We start from the raw sequence: 23603 nt of genomic DNA on the forward strand, positions 1-23603 counted from the left end.
TAGAAAACTTGTAATTGAAAATATGGAAAAATATAAAATCTAAGTGGTGGATAAATAATTAAGAAAATTTGTATAAATAGTGATATATTTTCTTTACCTAATAACATATCACTAATTACAATCGCAGAATTTCAAACTAATCTATGTTTTCAATCAATGAGTTTAATATGAATTTGGATAGCCAGCCCATGTTACTAAAAAATTCGATTTGGTTTTTTTCAAGGCTTTTTCAATCATAAAATAAATCTTGTTCAACCTTTTGCATTACTTCCTCGTAAAATGTTTCAGCTATTTGTTCTACCATCATGAACAATCTTTAATTTTATCTGTAATTAGAGTTGTATTTTGTACAGCATATACTGTAAAAATTTCTTCCATCTAGTTGTGTGACTTTTTAAAAAAATATAGTTTTTCTTGTTTATCCTTACTTATTCCCCAAATGAAAACTTTACTTTTAGCTTTTATTCTGGTATATCTAATTTTTCCGGATGAAGATTATCCCACATAATACTTTCATTTTATTCAAGCTAGCTTCAACAGGTGTCATCTTTATGGTAAAATAAATAGCATTACTCTATTCTGTAACTAGATTATCCAAATCGTTAACATCTACATAAATGCAATTGGAAATACAGAGTTTCATTTTTTATTTTTACTTTAAATCTACAATTCCACTTTTCTATTAAACAACTTTTCTTCATTTTCTGTTGTTTATAGTTCTACCAGATCATCCCCATTATAAAATTCTTTACCTTTATCAACCCAAATTTTAGCTGGGATCCATTAATTGATTAAAGCTTTAAACACTTTTGCTGCTGTCTTACCATTATTATTATATGGAAAAGTTATCAATGACTTCTTTTCGTCTTTAATACATTTTGCAAGGTAAGAGTTATTTTGTTCCATCTCCCATTTTAAACGATGGGAGAAAACGAGTTATTAATTTTAGTAAGCAGTGATAACTTTTAAAAAATGTTTTATTTTTTCATTTTTTTTCTAAATAATTTGTTTAAATATATATTATTTAAAGCAAAAGTTGTTATTTCTTTAAAAGGTAATGCCGAAATTTTGCGAAATGATTACTTTTTACCATTTACAGCTAAAAGTTTACTTTTTGCTATTTACTGTAAAAAAATCAACTACTTTTCACTAATTACTACGAAAAAAATCAAAAACTTACACCCAACGTTCAAAATGGGAGATAGAAGATAATAGCCTCGCGATTTATCAAATTTGGAAAATCTTTGCATAACATTAAGATCAGCAGTCCATATTTCATTTACATTGTTAACACCGAATTTTCTTTTGACATACATTCTTCTCCCTTGTAAATTTAGTTCATCTACTAATTGTGGAAGTTAAAGTTATTTCGAAGAGTCAAATACATTCAATCCCATTCCGAAAGTCGTCATTGTTCCAATAATCTTTACAACAATAGATTAATCCAAAGTTTCTCTAAGGGTAGAATTTTCACTACAACTCTATTCTCCCAACATTTTTTTATTATATACGTTATTACGAGTTAATGTATTCAATAGCCAGCATACATCAAAATGATAAGTAGCGTTAGGGGTGTCCACTATGCAAAAAATTTTCAAAATCACCAAAATTGGATTATTTCCCATTCTAGTGTTTGTGTACAGTGTAAAAAAAAAGTTTTACTAAATTTTAATGGCTATTCTAGAGCCCCCTCAAAGCCCCTAAAGATAAGCCCTAATTTCCTGTTTAACCCATTAGTGCCTGAGTTTTTTGTTACATTTTACGATTTGTAGAGATGACACAAATGGGTTAAAACAGTAGCACATTTTTGCATTTATTAAAAATTTCATAAACAAGCAAATTAATATTTTGATATTGACACAATTTAATATGTAATATTGACTGTTATAATTACTTTGGTGTTTCCTGTTTTAGTTAAATAAATTAAAACTGAAATGTTGATAAGAAAAGGTTAAGTTGTAAAAACTGAACTCAAGTCTTTGCCAACCAGTTCCAGTTGTTTGTCAGACACAACCGACCAGCCTTCACCGTCGTCATCATCAACAACAACAAGGCTTGTTACTCGTGCCTCTACTAAGTTTTGGTTAATTGGACACCCATCACCATCAATAACTGGTTCCAAACTACCCGATTGCAGACAGGTTTTGAAATTTTTTCTTTTTTTACGACGCGATGAAGAAAATGTCCGAAATCATGTAACAAATCAAGAAATTGGCTATGTAGTAATCGACGCTGTTTTAACTTTCTGGAACATGGCACGCATCAAGATAAAGACAAGACAAAATTCGATGTGAGATCTTATGTTTTTCTGGAATGAGTGGAACCGCTTGTTGAAGAACAAGAATCGCGAAAGTGATGCTGGCGGAAAACGTGTTAACTTCTTGGCCAAGTTCGATAGTCTTTTTGATATTGGATCACCTGATGCCATACAGGAAATCATGAAATCCAGGCTACTGACTGCCCAAAAGAAAGATGATGATGTTGCATTCTATTTAGATAAAAAAAAAAGACAGAAAGGCGACCTTGGACGGGCATGACAAAATCTTCGAGATTGAAGCAAAAATGAAAGAAGTTAGATATAATCGGAAAATCATACTTAGAGATGAAGAAAAAGAAAGAGTAGAAAAAGAAGGTAGACAGGATGATCAGGATGATGAGGACATGGAAGTTAATGACGAAGAACAGAATATTAATGAAAATACTGCTGTTGCTGAAGTAGATATCGGTTTAAGGTGGGACTTGAATTATAAACCTCCAATGAAAAGACGATCAGAATTTTTTACTCTTCACCTCCCCAAAAGAATTTTGCAATGCAAGGAAATCACTTCTGCAGCAGACAGGCTGAAGTTGTCTGATATTTAAAAAACTATGATTGTGTCTGCTGTAAATAAAGCTGCTGGTGGAAACTTGGACGATTTTGATATCTCCAGATCGACATCTCGTCGAAGTAGAATGTTAAATCGACAGAGGATTGCTGAGAGTGTTATAGATAATGTGAGGCTCAACCCACCCCAGTTTGGTGCCCTTCACTGGGACGGAAAATTGATAAAAGACATACTAGTCGTGCAACATGAACAGTTAGCTGTGCTTGTGTCGGGTGCTCCAGAATACAGTGAGGGATAATTGCTTGGTGTTCCCGTTCTCTTTGATTCGAAAGGAGAGTCTCAAGCAAATGCAACATTGGATCTTCTAGAAGCTTGGGATCTAAGCGACAATGTTGTGGCATTGATATTTTATACCACTGCCAGTAATAATGGCATCCACAATGGTGCTTGTAAATTCATTGAAAAAAACTTAGGTCAAAAACTTCTCTATCTTGCCTGTCGACATCATATTTTTGGAATCTTTGTCGGAGCAGTTTGGAAGAAATTATTTGGAAATATTTTTGGTCCAGAGAATAAATTTTTTGCTGAATTTAAAACTGCTTGGCCAGCATTGGATAAACAGTTGCCAATCGAAACTTTAGCTGTTGAAGGCACCTGGTTGCAAAGCCTCAAAGAACAGACCATACAGCATTTGACACATCTACTTGCTAAGGAAGATGCTAAAAATTTCCAATAGATGACTATCGTGAATGTGCTGAGAACACACTGATCATCTTTGGGCAGACTTCACCGCGGGGTGTACACTTTCTTAAACCAGGAGCTATCCACCAAGCTCGGTGGATGGCACGTAACATTTATGCGAACCAAATGTTCATGTTTTCTAAACAATTGCCTTATGATCAGAGGATGACGACCAAACTTTTTAGAATGAACAAATATCTTTCTCTTTTCCACACGCCAGCTTGGACAAAAGCTAGCATTGGTGCTGATGCACCTATGAATGACCTGCAGTTCATCCACAACATAATGGACTACAAAGAAATAGACAAGGAGGTTGCTGTCATTCTTTCTAAAATAACCAATCACCGATGGTATTTGATAGAAGAGGTAGTTCCATTTGCTTTCTTCAGCAAACATGTTAGTTCCACTGTGAAAAAAGATATGGCAGCCAAACTCTTGGAAATTCCAGTACCCGAAAAAATTTCGTCTTGGTAAGCCAGTTTTTCGTCAAATCACTCGTCAAACAGGTTTGTCAAATCTTCTGAGACCTTAATTTCACTCATTGTTCAGCATTCTCGGCATCAATACAGAAAGGCTTGCAAAACCAATTGAACAGTGGTACATGATACCGCAGAAAAGAGGAGTTAAACTGATTTCAGAATTTGCCACCATCATAACCAGTGATCCAGAACAAAGAGAATGGTTGCTGCAAGGCGTTGAAAATCACAGGCAGCAATATCCTGATTTTGGCAAAAAACTCTTGGACAATGAAACAACATTAATAACATTCAGAAAGACAGTCTTAGTTTTTGTTTTGGGGTTCCCGTCTGATACTTTGACTATAACTGTTAACCAAATATGCAGAACTAGCTTGGTTAAACTGGATAATTTAACATATATTATGCAAGCTGCTTTTGTTTGGCTTGATTTCTGTGATTTAATTTCTAAATACTTGAAAAATGAGATTCACAATAATTCTTCGCTGTGTTTTAACTAAATAAAATACTGTTTTAAACAGGAAATTGGGGCTTGTCTTTAGGGGCTAAGAGGAGGCTTTAGAATAGATATTAATATTTGATAAAAATTTTTTTTACATTATACACAAACACTAGAATGGGAAAAAATTCAATTTGGGTGGTTTTGAAAATTTTTTGCATAGTGGACACCCCTAATGTAGCGTAGTCAACTCTATAGCTTTATTTCATTATTTGGTATAAAGTTCATTCAGTCTTGTATTTGCTTTTATATCAGGAGCAGTTAAGCGTTGACCTCGTAAATGCATCTCAAACGGTAACTTGTTAATAATAGAGTTTTATATTGATTCACCTTCAGCCTTTCGATTTTACTCTTTAAGCAAATCAGTGTTTGTAGTACAGCATACCTTACATTTTCCTCGTTTCATGTTATGACCAAATTTGTAAAGGGTGAATTTTTCAACATCTGACTCAATAACATTTTTGTAAATCATACTCTAGGTTTTATATAAAATACCTTTCTAATTTTTATAATATCCATAAACAAACCTATTTATACAATCATCCAAAACTACACATTTATCATCATTGAAACTCAAAGCCAATTTATTTACTTCGGTATACAGTTAATGTTTGTGTTTCAAAATTGCATTGATAAATCTCATTATATGTCGCTCATTTAACTAGCAATTTTTATAGTCTTCAAATATAATACTACTTTTAACAACTGTTTTTTTTTTAGAGATTAACATTTCTTGTCTACTCTTTAATCAACATTTGAATTGAATACACTTTAAGTTTGAAACAAACAACTTTTTTACTAATCTTATCTTTTCCTTCAGATTTGAACTTATCAGTAACCTTTTTATTACATCCAGTTTTTGACACCGCCTTTGTGATTTGGTTCAAACTCACTGGAATCAAATATTTTTTCAACATCTGGAACAATACCTCTATAAAAATAATCGCTCTATTTCCTTAGTACACTGTTTGTTTCTTTATACATTAGTTCTACTTTTTCTTTATATTTATTCTTCATGATGTAATCATATATAAATTTTGTTGTCTTACTCCAATAAAGAATTAATTCACCCAAGAATAGTGCTCTATGAAATAATATTTGTTTTCATATATATACTTTCTAGACTCTTATCAATGATACTGCAGTGTTATGGTTAGGTCTACTGCTCGTTTCCATTCATTAACTTAATTGTTTCCATTCATTAACTTAATTGTTACTGTTCATTAGCTTGAAGAAGTCCTTTTCAATATCGATTTTAGCCATAACTCTAAATCAGAATTTAGATCAATATACTTCTCTCAAAAATGGGCTTTCCTTCAATTTTGTTCCTTTATGTATGTGTACAATTTTCAGACCCAATCTTAATATACTTTAAGAATTTCATGATGAACAACATATTTACTATTATCATTTAAATTAGGTATTAGCTTATCAACATTACCAAGTGTAATTACACTAAGCGGGAGAAATTACGGAAAGTGGAAGTTGAGATTTACTTAAATTTTTTAAAATATATTTTTAGCGATTTTTTATGAACATAATTGGAGCCACTGATTCCTTTAATTGCATTTAACCTTTACCTCAAAACCCCAGAAAATAATTGGTTTGTTCAAAGAGTACAACTTGTAGTTTGAGAAAATTTAAACCTTGAAATCAGGCATTAAAGTATGCTAGAGAAAATTGCATTTAAAATTTCACAATTTTTATAAACTTTTTGACAAAGGTAGTTTAACTTTTTATATGACAGGTACTTGATAAACATCAATTTAAAATAAAAATTCTTTTTAGTTTTAAAGGATTAAAAATATCACATTTTTAGAAACTAGCAGCAAAAGTTTTTGTTGAAGTTCTCTATACCATAACAAAAGTCCTCGTAAATAATTGGCATAGTCATTGCCAGCTCTTTTGATTGATCCAATTGTTCTTGGGGATACTGTTTCATGCAGAACTCTGGAAGTGATGTAGCACCAGCAGCACGGATGCATGTTTGAGCGAGCTCGAAAGCCACAGATAATTATTGCAAGTTTCATGTCGCATGATAAAAGAAATTGTTTCCCACCTGCATGCACAAAATCCATCAAAATTTTTACATAATTTTTAGGTTGATCCTTGCTAATTGCAACCAGCAACTGTTGATTGACACCTTAAGCTTTGGAACAGTTTTGGTAAAGAAGATTTTCTAAAGATATTGATGTTTCTAATACAAAAGTGTTTGAGCTTATGATTCAAAGTAACTTCTCTTTTGCTCACAATTTTCTCATAGACCTCTTTGATAAATTTGCAGTGAACAAAGACTTAGATACCAGCTTAAACATTTTGCAATGAACAAAGACTTGGATTTTAGCTTAAACATTTTTTTGTTAGACAAATCAGTATTGACCTGAACTTACACCATATTTTCAGCTGTAATGCTTGAACTTGCACTGCTACTTTCAGCTGTTTGTGACAATCCTAAAAGTTAAAAAAAATTAAAGAAGCAAAAATTTAAAGCAGTTTAAGGTGATATAGATAATTTTTATAAGATGTTTTAAATATCATTTGTGCCTGATTTCGACTGGAAAACAGTTTCCACCAGAATCTTGACGGAGAAATATTGTTCCCTTTGGAGAAGCTAGACCAGTAAAAATAAGATGTTCGGGAATATTTTTATTAGCCACCTGGTTTTTTGATGCTATTTTAACTAGATTTTGCTGAAGTGTTGATTTTTTTCAAGAATGAGGTTTACCCTTGCTGAAGTGTTAATTTTTTTTCAGGAATGAAGTTTACCCAGTTAGACAGCTTGAACAACTTTTTATTACCTTTGACAGTTTTCTTTTTATCTGAATTGCTTGTTGAAATGATTAGATGAACAGTTTTTCCTTTGATTTTTGCTAAGTAACAAATTAAACACTCATCAATGGTAGTTGCTCGCGTTTCTTTAGTTTCATAGACTCAAAATCAAAAAGCTATGGTAGTGGAGCAGAATGCCCCTCACTTAGGCTTCTGGTGAGTGATCTGCAACTTTCACAAACACCATTTTGAACACTGGCATCTTCAAAACCAATATTCTTTTTCAAAACTTAAAATGCTATTTGCTAAACAAATTCAGTAAACAATCGTTAAGCCTTTTTAAAACAAATAATACAGACAACATTTCGGATTCTGTCATGGTTTCTTGCTAGAGTCATTTTGATCAATTATGAATTTTTGTTCATAACTCATAATTAAACATAATAAAATGCAAAATGCTCTTATCAACTAGTTAATCCTCCAAAATTACTACCAAATTGGTTAGATATTTTCCCTAATTCTTAAATTTAAATTATAACAAAATGAGATGAAATCTACAGCACAATAAATTTCTAAAAATTGAATGATTTAAACATTACAAAAATCCAAATCAAGTCATAATTTTTGTTTTTTAAATTATTTTGGATTAATGTATCAAATTTAAACATAGTTGTTTGCAGACAGCCAATATTAAAAATAGCACAGCAGTTTTGAGTCACTTGTAAAAATTAAGCAAAACTTTTTTTAGTTAAAAACATTTAAAATTAAACACTTTAAAACGTTTAAATTGTAAATGATAATTAAAAAAGCATTGATTTTTTCCAAATATTTTTTACGTTTCTTAGTGTTATATGAAATGAAAAGAAAAAATTTATTTTAGCTAAAAACTTCTCTAACTTTATACTTTTGATAAATATTATAGGTAGTTTTACCTAGGTAAGTTTTTTAGGTAGTTTTAATTAACAAACTAAAAAGAAAAAATTGCCCAATGAAGAAATTCCTAAAAATATTCACCATCTTTTAAAAAAATATTTTTACACACTTTATAAGTTAACATGAGTTGTAATAATAAGATTAAGTATGGAGAAAAAGAAGAACTGCTGTACACAAACACTTTAGTCCTAAATTTGGCAGAAAGTCACTTATTTAGAAAGTGAGAAAAAAGATGAAATCGCATCAATTGTACATTTTTTTTTAAAAGTGAACTCCTTATATAGGAGTTCACTTTTAAAAAAAAGGGCAAAAAATTACAACTTTTTGTAATTTTTTGCCCTCGCATGGTTTTAAAATGATTTATGAAGATAATAATTTATGGAAAGAATATGCCGGAACTTAAGTTGTTATACTTAGATGTTCAAAAGAGTTGCTGAATTTACACAACGGTTATCCTTTAGTGCCTGAAAGAATTAAAATAGGTGATGCTGATATACTAGTATCAAATTTTAAAGATAGTGATAAATATACTACTAATTATGAGAAGTAAGTACAATTTGTAAGATTGGGAGAAAGTTTGAGGAAAGTCCATGGGTATAGAAAATATAGATTTGAATGCTAGTGTAAAGGCCAAGGCTAAAAACAATTTTGATTAGGGTTTCTTCAATCTCATAAATAATCATTTTTTCGGAAAAACTATGAAGGATACACGAAGTAGGGTAGACTTCCTATTAGCAAATAATAAATGTAAAGTGAAGTAGCTATCTATTAAACAAAACTATAAGGGTGAAGATCTAATAGGTATACATCTGAAAAAGACAAAATTAATATTTAATAAACCAGTTCCCCTAGGTTCTTGCAATCTTGATTTGAACAAGACGATAATGTTTGATTTCCTTTATAATTATAAGAAGATTAAATATGGAGAAAACGAAAAACTATTGTACACTAACACTAACAGTTTAATTTTTGAAATAAAGAATTCTTGATAAGACAGTTCCACAGATGTTGAAGCAAGATTTGGCACTAGTAAGATTTAACCAAATCATCTAAGTGATATTAGCACTAAGTGTAATAGAAAGGTAAATGGAATGTTTGAACCTGAAGAAAGCGGTGAGATTATTGAAGACATTGTTTGCATAAAATTTAAAGTGCATTCATTCAAAATTTTTGATAAAAAAGTAGACCGGAAATGTAAAGTTTTAAAAACCCAATTGTGAAACACTGAATTACACTTGAGGATAATAAAAATTGTTTGATAACGTTTTACCCATAAATGCTATTCGTAGTAATATGCATAAAGTATATAAAGAAGAAGCAAATAAGTGGGCTTTGAATATAGATAATAATAAACGTGTAGTTTTGGAGAGTTGCAAACATGCACTTGCTATGGATATCAAAATTAAAAAAAAAATTCTGTTTATAAAAACTTTTTTATCAAATGCAAAAACGTTACAGAATTGGATGGCGATTGAGTAGTTTTTATGCGTTTAAATTCTCTTTGTTCTAACAAACATTGAAACACAATTGATAATAAGATTAGGATAAAAACCCAAAGTATCTATTGTCTTCTTTCATAATGCCTTTAAGTGCCATACCCCATATTTTAGGTTTCTTCACACAAACCACAAGTGTTTAAGACCTGATTTTTTTGCCAAGTTTTACCAGACATATATAAGTAAAGAGTTTTTGATTTTTTGTAAAACTCTGTGAACCAAAAGTGAAAAAAATTTACTGGGGGCTCCAAGAGCCATTTCTAACGGTTCCTAGTAATCGACTTAAAGTGGATTTAGTCGGGTAATTATTTTTATTTTTCCACTGGATTTAGTTTTATTAATCTTTAATATTGTTATGATGCTGACTAATTAGTAAAGAGATATATTTATAAGTAGTTAAATGGTAAATAAAAATTTTTTATAAGGATTGAGCCATGCGAAAGAAAATTATTCATAGCGGCTTTTTTAACTCAACCAAAATATCTGAACATTTAACCTAATTTGCTATATCACACAAACTTAGCTCTTAGTTTACTGTATGTAACATTATTTCATTAATATGTTTTCTTTTTCCAGTAACCATTTATGCTTTTTAAAAGAAAATATTAATTAATGTGTTATGGTACTCAGTTAAGGATACGAAAATGTTTTATAAATTTGCCACTCCAAAAAAAGCTTAGCTGCCCCATCTGCCCCTATCTATCTACGCCACTGTTTCCTATTTATTAAATTTTTTGTTAATTTTTTGCTTTAATTGTTGTGAAGAATGATATATAATGCCCATTTGTTTTTTTTTCTTTACTTTGTGATTGTAATTTTCGTTTTATTTTGTTTATTTGATTTTAATTCATCTAATAGATGAATTAAAATCGAATAACGAATCATGACTCAGAAGTCAAAACAAAAGCAGTAATAGGGAATCTTGTCGGGTCCCGTTCCGCCGCCGAACGGGTAATTTCAAAAAATTTTTCGGACCCCAAACCCGTTTGGGTATAATCCAGTTTAAAAAACGATATCCCGATAACCCGAAACAATGATCGAATGGGTTATCTAGCACCGACAGCTAAGGAACTGAAACCGATGAATTATCGGGTACCTGTTATTGAAATTTATTTTTTAACTTAAATTCAGAACCCGTACGGTTTTTTGGTTTTATCACCCTTCGGGTCCCGAAACTTAGTAAAAGAATTTTAAAAGTTGCGAAAATCGCTTAAACTCAATAAATTTTTACTAGGAGTTATCGCTTACGATAATTATAGCATACTTGGAAGATTCTTTGAGATGAATAATGTAAAACTTTAAAAATGCACTAAATTAAACTTAACACCTCATAAACAAAATTTTAGAAAAAATTTAAAAAATAATATTTTAAGAACTAATAAGTTCTATTATTCAATATTTCAACCGTTAATATATTAGTATACATGGTTTATAAATATATTAAAATAATTATTTCAAATACCATATTTAGCAATACTATAAAGCTTTTTTGAAAGATGTTTTATTTGAGTATGGAAAATTTCTTTATTCATCTTTGAATAACAATATCTAATTCTTGCTTCAAGCTCTTCCAAATTCTCAGGTCTCTAATTATTCTCGTTTACTTGCCGTTTTAAATCACCCCAAAAGTTTTTAATAGGTCTTGCTTCTGGAACGTTAGCTGGGTTTATATCTTTGGGTACAACTTTGATCTTTTTCAGTTTTAAAAAGTCGATGACCGACTTTGCGTAATGTGATCGAGCTAGGTCAGGCCAGAAGATAAACTTATTGTCTTTTTTATATTATTGTGATACTAGAGGAAATAAAGTTTTTTATAAGTGTGCTGGTTGATTTCCTGCTTACTGTGATGAATGTAAAGAGGGCTGATGCAATAAGATACTAAGAGCTTGTCCTCGTACTTTTTACGCAAATTGTATCTTACTTGGTCAGAACATTGATAAGGATCAGCAGCATAAAACCTATCATTACCAGCTAATATGCTATTGTTTAAGGTAAAATAGCTTTCATCATCCGAGTTTTTATAATTTTCGTACAATTAACGACATTTAAGACGCATAGCTTTCTTCTGCTGATGGCAACGATCTGGTCAATTTGTTTTTTTGAACGTTCGAATGTTAGTCTTTTTTTTTTAATACTTGGAAAATTCGAGTTTGACTACAGTTAAAAACTTGAGCTACTTTCTTTTGGGAGCACCCTGACTTATTTTCAAATAATACAGCAACCTTTGTAATAATTTCTTTAATAGCTACCTCAGCGATTCGACCACTTCCAACTTTTCTTTTAAGAGATCCATTCTCCAGTTTTACAATTTTATCGTAAGCAGCTGATCTGGGTAAACCCCATTTCATAAACTGTTTAGCAACAAATGCTTTACCTTTTTCTCAACTTTTTTGGAAAAAAATTAACTTTCTTAACACAGAAGAGGTACTGATTCGGAGACTGTTTTTCTTAGCAAGCAAAAAAATTGGAAGAATTCTGAACCATGTTAATTCTGTCTTCTGCAATGTTATACATGTCCATAATGTTAATTGTGTCAACAGGGGCTTCCTCGATGCTATCATTCGGGTCCTCATTAGGAATTGATGAAGAGCTTTTGGTTTCTGAGCAGAATTTGAGCAACATTTTTCTCTCAAACTGAGAGTTGTTGTTCTTGATGAAGAGCAGTTTTTTAGGCTTTCAGAGGATCTTTTCTTCGTGACTGTCAGGCTGGCAGCTCTGAACAAATGCTCTGAGGATGCTAAACATGCAGGAATGCTCAGGAAAGCAAAGGCAGCCTTGGAAAGAATTGCATAGGTGTTCCGTTTTGTCACCTAGAACTGCATTGGCTTTCCCGTAAAATCAGAGACCACCTCAACATCATTTTAATAGGAAAAAAGTTCTTGTTTCAATCCAGTCACGCTTTTCTTCTGCTTCTTCGGCAGGATAAAGCTCAAATAGAAGCTTCCAAATTGTGAGTGCCGAAGGCTGTGGTCGACAAGGAATGATTCAATCTCGGAGCCTTCTTCCTCACTTTTGCCGAACAATCTTGAGAAGAACTGGAATCTGTGGTTTTTAAGTCTGTAAAAGTAAAAAACTCCTTCAGTTGTTAACAAGACTTTTGAAAGTTGGTATAAAAGTTGGGCTCAATCATCTTCTTGTCTGATGACTGATGAAAATATTTCACTAACTTTTTGATCCCATTGTTGGAGAGGCACCGAATTCTTAGGAACAAAAAGGTAGAACAGAAGGTCACAGTGTTGCTGCTTGGAGTGTATGGCAGCATAGTGACCAGCGCTCTCTCGTTTTTTGCTTGATTGGACAACTTTACGATCCATTGGATTAGCGAGCGGAGCGAAGTATAAAATTAGATTGAATTATGATAAATTATAAATAAAAATTTAACACTGAAAAAAGCCTCTCACTAGAAAATTATCTGTGTGGCAAACTATTACAGAGTTATAGAATGCTATGCATGAAGATTTTTGGCAGCACTAGGGATTTACAGCATATTATAGATTGCAGCGATTTTAAGTAACAATAAGCAATTTACAGCGAGGTTTTAAGTAACTACTTACGATTTACAAAAAATTTAAGTAATAATCAGCAATTTTTAGCAAACATCATTTATCAAAACTATTTGCAGCAATTGTTATAGGCGAATATCAATGAGTATCAGCAATTATCGGCAGTTGTCTATTTTTGACAATACAAATTAATAATACCTAATTTAGTTTTTTTAAAATATGGCCCTACCTTTCCTTTAATTGATTCCTTAGTTTTCAACAAACCAAGCGTTTCTTCGGATGATGAGACTAAAGGTAGTGCCGACAAGTCGATGTTAATGATTTGTTTGCCGTCAAGAAATTCAAACGACTTCATGGATAAAGTTTGCAGCAAATGATTTTCCCCAACAATTGATGAGTTCCTTTTTCAGAATCAGTTGGTTCCCGGAATTACTTAGGAGGCGGGTCTGTTGGGCCCCTCCTCTTTTCCTTGGGAACGCTTCAGTTTTGGGCGGATATCTAAGATGACAAATTTATTAGAAATTAGACAAATAATTAACCATATAATTAAAATTAATTTTAAACAAAACCTTGAATGCTTCCCACCGTCTTTTGATTCTTTGCAAATTTAAGTAAAGTTTGAAGGTAATTAGCACCCTGTGAGAAAATTTACAAGCACTAAGTAAAGAAATTAAACTTAAAATGTTAAACAATGTATTCCCTGTTTTCAGCTTCGCTTTCATAGGAAAGCAGGTCATCTGGATCTGAAGATACAGTAGAATCTCTCTAATTCAAAAATTACGTGCAAAAAAAAAGTTTGAATTGGAGAGATTTTTGAATTACAGAAAATTGATTTTTTTTCAAATATTCTAGTCAAAGTAACGAATAAAAATGAAACAAAAAACAAATAGTGATTGTTTGGCCTATATACAATATATGTGATTTCAACTTTTACATTTTCAAAAAAAAGTCAATAGTTGTAGATTGTCTTTTTGAGGCTTTTAAATCCATTTCAGTGACACGATTTATGTCTTTAAGAGCCTTCGTCAAATCATCTCCAAAGTTGGAATAAAGACTGTAGTTCTCAAGTACAGTGATACCATGCATCGCTTCGTTCAGACTTGTTTTTGTTTGGTTGCCAGAAACACCAACGCACTCATAATTGAATTCCTCTTCAGTTTCAATAGCATCATGCTCAGAAACTTCTGCAATGATGTCCTCATATGATGATCTGATGATTTGTTGGCAATGCATACATCGACCGTGAGGTTAAAATCTGCTTCGAATTTTGTTTTTAACATTTCGAGATCATTTTTTAAGTTTTCCATTACAGTTTCGTCTACATCTAAGCCACAGAAAGGGTCGTTATCATCATTTGAATGCTTTTCGACTGCTTCTAATGATATTACTGATTTTTTGAAGTAATTTATGAAGATTTGATCTGGAATGGAATTCCATGTTTTTCTTAGCATAAACATTGCAGTTAAGATAGAAAACTTAAGCATCTTGTTCAGCAATTTTCTTTTTCACTGCAAGTTAGCAATACTTGGCTTTAAGAGATCAGATAACTCCTTGATCCATAGGTTGAGTGATCGAAGTATTCGGTGGAAGAAAGATAAACTCCATCCAATCAAGGTTCTGCAAGTTAGGCAGAACAATTATCTATAATTAAAACAATCTTCCTTTTCTGAAAACTAAACTTTAGGTCAATTTCTTTTACCCACTCCTCAAATAATTCTGCCGACATCCAACTATTTGGTTGGGCCCGATAGCAAAAAGGAATATTTTTCACACCTTTAAAACATCTAGGAAACTTCGATATTCCAAGTTTCCTAGATGTTTTACGTTTTTCCTAGTTGCTTTGACGTAACTTATACGTGCGATACGTAACGTTTGAATTTTACTTCGAGGTCTTTGCAAGTTTCCAGAATATCAAGTTCTGGAAAATAGTTACTTTATTTTTTTAAAGCAGTTAAAGAAAAATCTGTAGAACAATCATGTATTGTTAAGTCATTAATCATAAATGTTAGAGAGAATAAAATAAGAAATCCATCCGAAGTTTGAAAATTTTCGAAGCTGAACTCTTTCGCAAAATATAAAGCTTTTTCTTTTAACTACAAACCACTGACTGGGACATTATCAGCTCTTATTCAGTTGAACCATTTAAGTACAGCTTTGTTGACTTTATAATGCAAAGCAACTTTCACCCGTTTAGCCAAGTTTCCTTGACAAAAAACGTCAAAGATTTTATCTTTATTCTTTTTCCAGGTTGAAAGAGTGTTTGGTGGAGTATCAAAGATTTTCGAAACCTCTTTATTTGTTTTTTCTTTTTACGATTCCAGTAGAGTTTCGTATTTCAGCTTTAAATTGTTTTCTTTATGCAGTCTCTTTGATGCCATGATTTATTTTAAACAGAAGAAAATTCACTTACTTCTTCGTTTTCAGTATCAACATCGACTATACTTTATGATGACAGAGCACTTGACTAACTAGCAAACATTTTTCAAATGTTTTTCTCTCTTACATAAGTCCAATTTTAAACCTAAAATTTTAAAATCACAACCTTTTAACATCATTTCAAGGAACGGAAAAGGTAACAATTCTGGCACACAATGATGCTTTACGATCGCTTTTGCTATTTTTGGCTTACCTTGGGTCTTTTGTAACAAGCAATCAGAGTCAAGCATTTCAATTAAAAGGAGGAGATAAATTAATTTTGCCAAACGGATGGCGTGAAAAGCATAAGGAAATATATTGAACTTTGTTTAACTGCCAAAGGGCCAAGTGAAAATGTAATTATTGCGATTAATACGGTTATATTCCACTTTGGTAACTTTTTTAGACATATCAACTATTTTTGAACAAAATGGACCTTTTTCACAGAATACCCGACAGAACCATTCGGGTAATCGGGTTCGTTTCTGGTAATCGGGTTCGGGAACCGATAAGATCATTTACTTTTGAGAACCGATTTCTTGATAACCCGAAAGATTGAGTCGGGTCAGGTATGGAAAATTTCGATTACCCGATTTTATCGGTTAATTGGAGTCCGATAAAACCATTATTTGTTTTTATCGGTGTCCGATACCGGTTCCTTTCGGGACTCGTTCAGTTACTATTGGGACCCAGACTTTCCCTAAGCAGTAAACGAACTTTGAAGTAAAATGTATTGTGCTACAACACCTGATTTAATGATATCTGTGACCACCGAAAAATTACGTTTTATTAAATCTAGCAGATATTTTTTGGGGGATATTGGGAAAATTTTTGCGAGAGATTGAAGGAGTAGAACTTAATTATAATTTTGAGAGAACTGTTGAGAAGATTTTATGAGGAAATAAATGAGGATGTTTTAGAGAATATTTTATGGAAAAACTGATCGGAGAATTTTTGGAAATTTTGAAAAATTGATTAATGGGAGATAGAGAAAAGAGATTTTCATAGAAGAGGTAAAGAAGTATAGGGATATTTTTCAAAGAGAAACAGAAGAATTCAAACCGCGAATAGTTATAATTTGAGTTTCACCACGAGGGTGATATTCTTTCCCCACACTATTTTTAGCTTACGTCCAATGGTTTGCACTTAAGTGCCAAGGCAAGAATCGTTAGCTCTTCAAGATTTTCTTCCTTTATTTTTCATGAGACGGTACCTTCAGTTCTTATTTTTTGATCATGTTTGTTTGCGTGCGTGTCTGCGCAAACTTCAATTTGCACACGGGCAAATTATGTACAAATGGCTGGTTAGATGGTTAAAAAATTCGCTTTGTCACTCATTTTGAATGATATAATGTAACCTAACACTTCCAACTTGCAACAAACAGTTTTATGGAAACATTTTTCCCGTGGTAACTTCGAAACTAATTACGCGATGTTACGTTTTTAATTTTTTTTTTTTATTTTACTTGTCTTAAAATAAAAATTTCAGATTCCTCCACCCTTTATTTAACATCTGAGCTAATTTACCTTCATCCTAAAGCAGAGATAATTTACCGTATAACCCCTTATTGTTTGAGATGAAAGTAAAGAGAAAAGGTAAGAGCTGAAAATTTTGCTATACACTCTAATAAACTTAGAGGGTTCTTGAGGTTGAAGCTGAGTTTGAGCTGAGAAGCTGAAGGTTCTTCAAAGAACTTTTTGTACGAGTTGTTTGGAAGAACCTTACGATAAGGTTCCTTAAAGAACCCTTAACCGTTTTTTGAAGAACCAAAGAGTTCTTGATAGTTCCGATAAATCATCCGGATAGGTTGTTCAAAGAACCCTAAAGAGAACCTTTTTTTTAAAAGAAAAACTATTTGTAAAGATTTTCAAAGAACTTTTTTTAGATTCAAGACATCTGACTGAAAAAATGTTCACTAGACAAAAAATAAAATATTTTTTGAAAAAAAAAAAAACCATAATAATTATAATTGAATTTTCGGATAATTTTTTAGCGTAACAATTTTATTAAAACTTGTTATTTTTTTAAACGAAAAAAGTTTACATTACATGATAATAATGATTTCACGTTTTACCATTTACTTGTTATGCGAAATGATGAATTAAACAACGACTAGATTAACAAAAAGCATATGTTATAAGCAATAAAAAATTACAAAACTATTGGATGAAATAAATTTAAAAGTTGCTTTATTTTAAACGTTTTTGTTAACTTTTTTCGTTGAATTAGCTAAACCTAAATAAACAATTGAAGATATATAAAAGGTGAAATTTAACTCATCATCTAGTAAATCTCTCTCTCTCTGGTTTTGTAAACTTTACAATTTATAAAATTATGTTAGGCAGTTTAAGATTTAGATATAAAATAAGTTTAAAATAAATCAATAACCTTGCACAAAGTATTCACCATTTTGTGAATTATTACAGGGATTTCTTTATTTGATACACTTAATATGATGTGTTCAAAAAATATTAATATGTTTTTCAACTGAACAGGGTACTGTATATCGTAAATAAAACAAGAGGCAAATATAAAACCATCGCTTATGAGATATCAACATCGTTATGATGTTCATCTATTTTTCTTGGCCATCTAATGTAATTCTAAAAAATTTTGATGTCAACCATTGGGCTCGAGAGATTGCTATAGTTGGTGTATTCTGTTTTGGAGTGTCAAATGTAACCAAGGTTTCAACAGATTCTTTGAATAGCCGTGGAAATAAAAGAATTGCAACATTGAATTTAGTACCTGAAATAGTAAAAAAAAATTACAATAGAAGCATAAAACTGAACTAAATTATAAAACAATTTTCAATAGAAAAAAGCATTAAAAACTTTTAGCAATAGTTTATTGAAAAACAGAAATCTCTTGTATTACACAAAATTTATTACCTCTCTTAATGCTTTCATAAATTTCACACTCAGTTTCAGCAAAAACTTCAGAAATGAAATCGTCTTTTCACTTTAATTTAACCAACTTAATATTTTATCTTCCATGCCCTTCCACGGTCGTTCAGAAGCGATAAGTTATTATATGCAATCGTAGTAAGCGTAGTAACTTAAAAGAATTCAAATTTTAATTTTTTTAGTTTGTTGCATGACATTTTTTATATGCTTCCATATAAATAAACATTTTAAACTCTTTCTAAAACTGAAACCATAATAAGCATATTTTAGTTGCAAAAGAAAATGATTCAAATAAGATTGAGATTATATGAAAAAGTTTAAAGTTGCTCTTTTCTTAGTAAATTAACATTCTTGAATATGTTGATTTGTTTACACTTTTTAAAACACGGAACTTTATTATCTGAGTGTGGAAATTGAATGATTTTTTTTTTTTTTAATTTAGATGAGTTTTTGCAGTATTTAACACTTTTATCAGATCTTAGCCCTCAATTCTTTTTATCTCCAATTTTAAAAGTTGGGAGAAAATGAGTTATTAATTTTAGTGAGTAATAACAACTTTTAAAATACGCATTATTTTATAAGTTTTTTTCTAAATTTGTTTAAACATAAATTATTTAAAGCATAAGTTATTTCTTTAAAAAAAAACTCGTTTGTGGTGTTATCACCAACACTGTCTGCTAAAATTTTGTTTTCCATTGTTTCACTCCTAAAATTATCAGACTTATTTGTTAATACTTGAGGTGTGCTAATAATGAAACAATACTTTTTGCACATATGGTGACGTAAACATTTTACGGATTTATATTTGGCAGGACAACCATCAATATTACACACAGGGAAAAAACCAGGGGTATGTTCATGCATGATATACAAATGTTTTAAATATTTTTGCACTGAATACTTCTGCATACGACATACACAACAAGTAAAACACAAGTTATTATTACATGCAGCCATATCCAAAAAAATTAATTTGCTAAATACAAAAATAAATTTAAATTTAACATCAGTAATATTATAACAAAACATTTAAAAACTCAAAATGCTCATTTAACCGACAATTTGTTGTCGTAAATCACCATGACCTTTCTGCTCTAAATGCAAACAAACTTCTTCAGTTGACCAATTTAAGTTCTCTCCTATTCCAAACTTTAACTGAAAATTCAATAATAGTTTTAGTTTTAAATTTGATCTAACTTATAAGATAATATGATGCAAATGATTACTATCATTCTAAATTAAGTTTTGAAATATAATATTGGAATCATTGGGTAGAATCCAAAAATCAATTTGTATCCTAAATTAATTTTACTAACTGATAAAATAAAATTGTATGGTAGCTCATAACCATTGGCAGTATATCACATTTTTTCAGAATTCATGTTAAGTCAAATTAATAAGATTTTACGTTATGATTAAATAACACTCTGAGTAAAAAAAAATATGTAGAAAAACAAAATGGCGTCTTAAAAAAGATGAAAAAGGTTTCTGAAGAAACTTTAGAAGAAACTTAAGATATTTACTCTAACAATTAATGCGAAGAACCTTAAAGGTTCTTCAAACTTCCGTTAAAAAAGTAGTCGGTTCTACAAAGAATCATTTAGGTACGTCAAGAACCCGCGGGTTCTTTTAGTCGGCTCTAAAAACCTTAAGGTTCTTTGAAGAACAGCCGCGGAACCTTTAAGAACTCTTTAGATTTGCAGTGTAGTAAGAATTCTATTAGTTAAATATCTCCAACATTGCAATTACTTTTTTTTTTTCTTGAAATATTTTTTGGGACAAGCTGTTGCGAAAAAGAAAACTGAGTCTTAACTAGTAAAAAAAAAGATCTCATTTTATATAATAAACAGTAATTTCTATAATTTGCAGGGTAATTTCGATAATTTGCACGGTAATTTCGATAATTTTCTCGGTTATTTCGATAGTTTGCAGGGTAATTTTGATAGTTTCGATAATTGTTACCCATTTGTTTTCAGTGCCTCATTTTTTCAGCACCGACTTCCAAATCTCATGTAAATGCCTCAATGAACCTATTGGTTTACCTCCAGTCTAGCACCGGGCGAACTTTATTTTTATTACGTTGAACCACTGCTATTAGTGCCAGCTGGCCCTTTGGCGGCCTCGTCCTACGTTCATCATATTCCAGAAACTATTTTTACTTTATCCACTCCAGTAACTTGCTCACATACTCTTGCTTAACTTCTTCCGGAACCGCGTAATGAGCTACTGTATTCACAGATAACTTCGGATCGTTTCTTTTTTTCCATATTCATTTAACTGTCCTGTCCACTCCATCGAACACTGCTTCGTGGTCCCACTTCTTGATTTCAATCTGTTTTTTTCTTCTTTTTCGCTATTGCACAAACATTTCCACCAAACCTTGCTTTACCTGACGGAAGAATGGTAAGCACTCATAGCAATCGTATTGAACTCCTTCCAAGAATTACGTCTGTCCCAAACGGTCGGAAACTTGTCACTAGAACCCGATCCCGCGCGAAAATATTGCGAACCTCAAGCGAAACCATTGCCGTACCAACACAGCTTTGAACACCGTCTCTGAATATTGTAACCTTTACATCACTCGATCGCTTCAGTTGGTTGTTCAAAACCAATTTTAAAAAGATAATCATCGTCGTTAAACATCCAGTATCGACAATAGCTCTTGCGTTTCAACAATCCACCTTGATTTGGATGACCACAAGTGCGCTTAATCCACAGATATTCGAGAGGAGCTAGCACACACCGATCGCTTTCCTGCTCGTTTTCGTACTGCTTTGTAGATTATGTTGCCACGTGTCCCATCTCTTCGCGTTTGAAACACCGAACATTCCTCTTGGGGGCTTTGTTAGGGCTGTCCAGAAATTATTACACAACCCAGAACATAGCCTAGTGAAGTTTTTCCCATTATACTATCAATGCTTTATTGAAAAACATTTTTTACAGATTTATTTAAAGTCTTCTAGGAGTTGCTCAAAGCTCTTGAACATTTTAAGTAAATTTTAGCAGAAAATGTACAAAAACGCTATGTTATTTTTAGTATAACTGTCAAAAATGTTGAAATTGATCAATTTAAGTTATTGATTAATTAAGTTATGGATGCCAATTGATAAGTTGATGATTATTTAAGTTATTGTGAGTAATTTTTTTTAAATTTTACACAATTTTGACCCAATTTCGACCCAAATTTGACCCAAATCAAACAAATTGTATGTCATTTTCTAAAACACATAGGAAATAATGTTTTTGTTATAATAGTTATTTATTTTACCTGCATGCTACGATTGGGTACATACAATTTTGCATTTTTGTTTAGAAAAAATAGAAAATGTTGACTAGGAGTGGAAAAGAATTAAAAGTGACAAACCCAATTATACCGTCTTCGCCATTACCTTCGAGTGTTCCCGCAACTCCGTCATCTTCAAAACCTACCACTAGAACTAGTACAATTTTTTGGTTGATTGGTCAGCCATGTTCATCAATTACAGGAGCAAAGTTACCTACACACAGACAGGTGATGAAGTATGTTTTATATCTGAGACATGATCCTGATAGCATTGGTAACAGTGTTAAGAATGAAGAAATTTCTTACATCGTTGCAGACAGTGTTGCAGATTTTTGGCACATGGCTCGCATCAAAACCAAAGTAAGACAAAACTGTATGTTTGATGTTCTTGGATTATGGAATGAATGGACCAGTTTAAAAAAAAATAGAAGTAGTGCCACCGACCCTGGTAACAAACGAGAAAACTTCATCTCAGAGCTTGATATGCTTTTCGACATTGGTGCTCCAGATGCAATTGATGACATAAGAAAATCTAGACTTCTATCTCAGAAACACAAAGATGATGACATTGCGTTTTTTCTTGATCAGAAACATGAAAGAAATTCTAGTATGAATGACCAGGATAAAATTTTTGAAGCAAAGGCTTTACAGTTTCTGACCAGAATTGAACAGCAGCAACAACGACAAGAAAAGGAAACAGAAAGACTAGAGAAAAGAGGAGCTACAGAGCAAGAAGGAAATGAATTTTTTGAAGAGTCCGAGGATGATGCACAAGTTGGTTGTACGGAAATTGATCCGGATTTTGAGCCAGATCACATTATTGAAAAAATAGAGTTTCAAGAATTTGTTACACTTCAAGTTCCCAGAAAAATTATGGAATGTGACGAGTTAACGACAGCAGCCGATCGGTTAAAGTTGTCCGACAATCAAACTACAATGATAGTTTCAGCTATAATAAAAGCAGCGGGTGGCAATCTAGACGACTTCGATGTATCCCGTTCAACTACGCGTCGAAAGCGAATGTCAAACAGACAGCACATTGCAGAAAACATAATGGAGAAAATAAAGGAAAAACCACCTCAATTTGGTGCCATGCACTGGGATGGAAAGTTACTGCAGGACTCTCTTGGTGATAAGTTTGAACGTCTAGCAATTCTTCTGTCAGGTTCACCAGAATTTTCATCGGGAAAATTGCTGGGTGTGCCACAACTAGGAGATTCTAAAGGACAAACTAAACCAAAACTAAACAACCATCGATGGTACCTCACTGAAGAAGTTGTTCCTTTTGCTTTATTTAGTCATGATCCTAAAATGAGTGACCATGTTAAGCAAGAAATAGCAAACAAATTGTGGACAATAGCAGTGCCTGAAAACTTCCGAATGGGTAAACCAATCTTCAGACAAATCAAACGCAACACAACATTGAAGAGTCTGTTAGGACCGGAGTCACATCTTGTTCCAGAATCTCAACATCAGAAGAGATTGGCTTGCTAAACCAGTGAATCAATGGGCAGCAGATGAAGACTTCCAAGTTGCTGAAAAGTTTGTTCGAACAGTAAAAGTTGTCAACTATGCTGCCGAACGAGGCGTTAAACTAATCTCAGAGTTTGCAACAATAATAACAACAGATGAACAACAGAGAGCATGGCATTTGCAAGGTGTGGAACAACATCGGAAGCTGTGTCCAAGTTTTGACAAAAAATACTAAACATTTGAAACTAATAACTTGAACTTACTAACTTGAAGTGACAATTTCG

The 23603-nt window shown here is 31.9% G+C and overlaps 1 pseudogene; it reads right to left on the reverse strand.

The window, feature by feature from the left end:
• Positions 1–14172: 14172 nt before the first annotated feature.
• Positions 14173–14802, reverse strand: LOC149892205 (uncharacterized; annotated as a pseudogene).
• Positions 14803–23603: the final 8801 nt, after the last annotated feature.

The sequence above is a fragment of the Hydra viridissima genome, unplaced genomic scaffold (genome assembly GCF_058129835.1).
Source record: "Hydra viridissima isolate aposymbiotic clone 2 unplaced genomic scaffold, HvirCarnegie_v1 scaffold_2, whole genome shotgun sequence".
In the NCBI taxonomy this organism is placed as follows: Eukaryota; Metazoa; Cnidaria; class Hydrozoa; order Anthoathecata; family Hydridae; genus Hydra; species Hydra viridissima.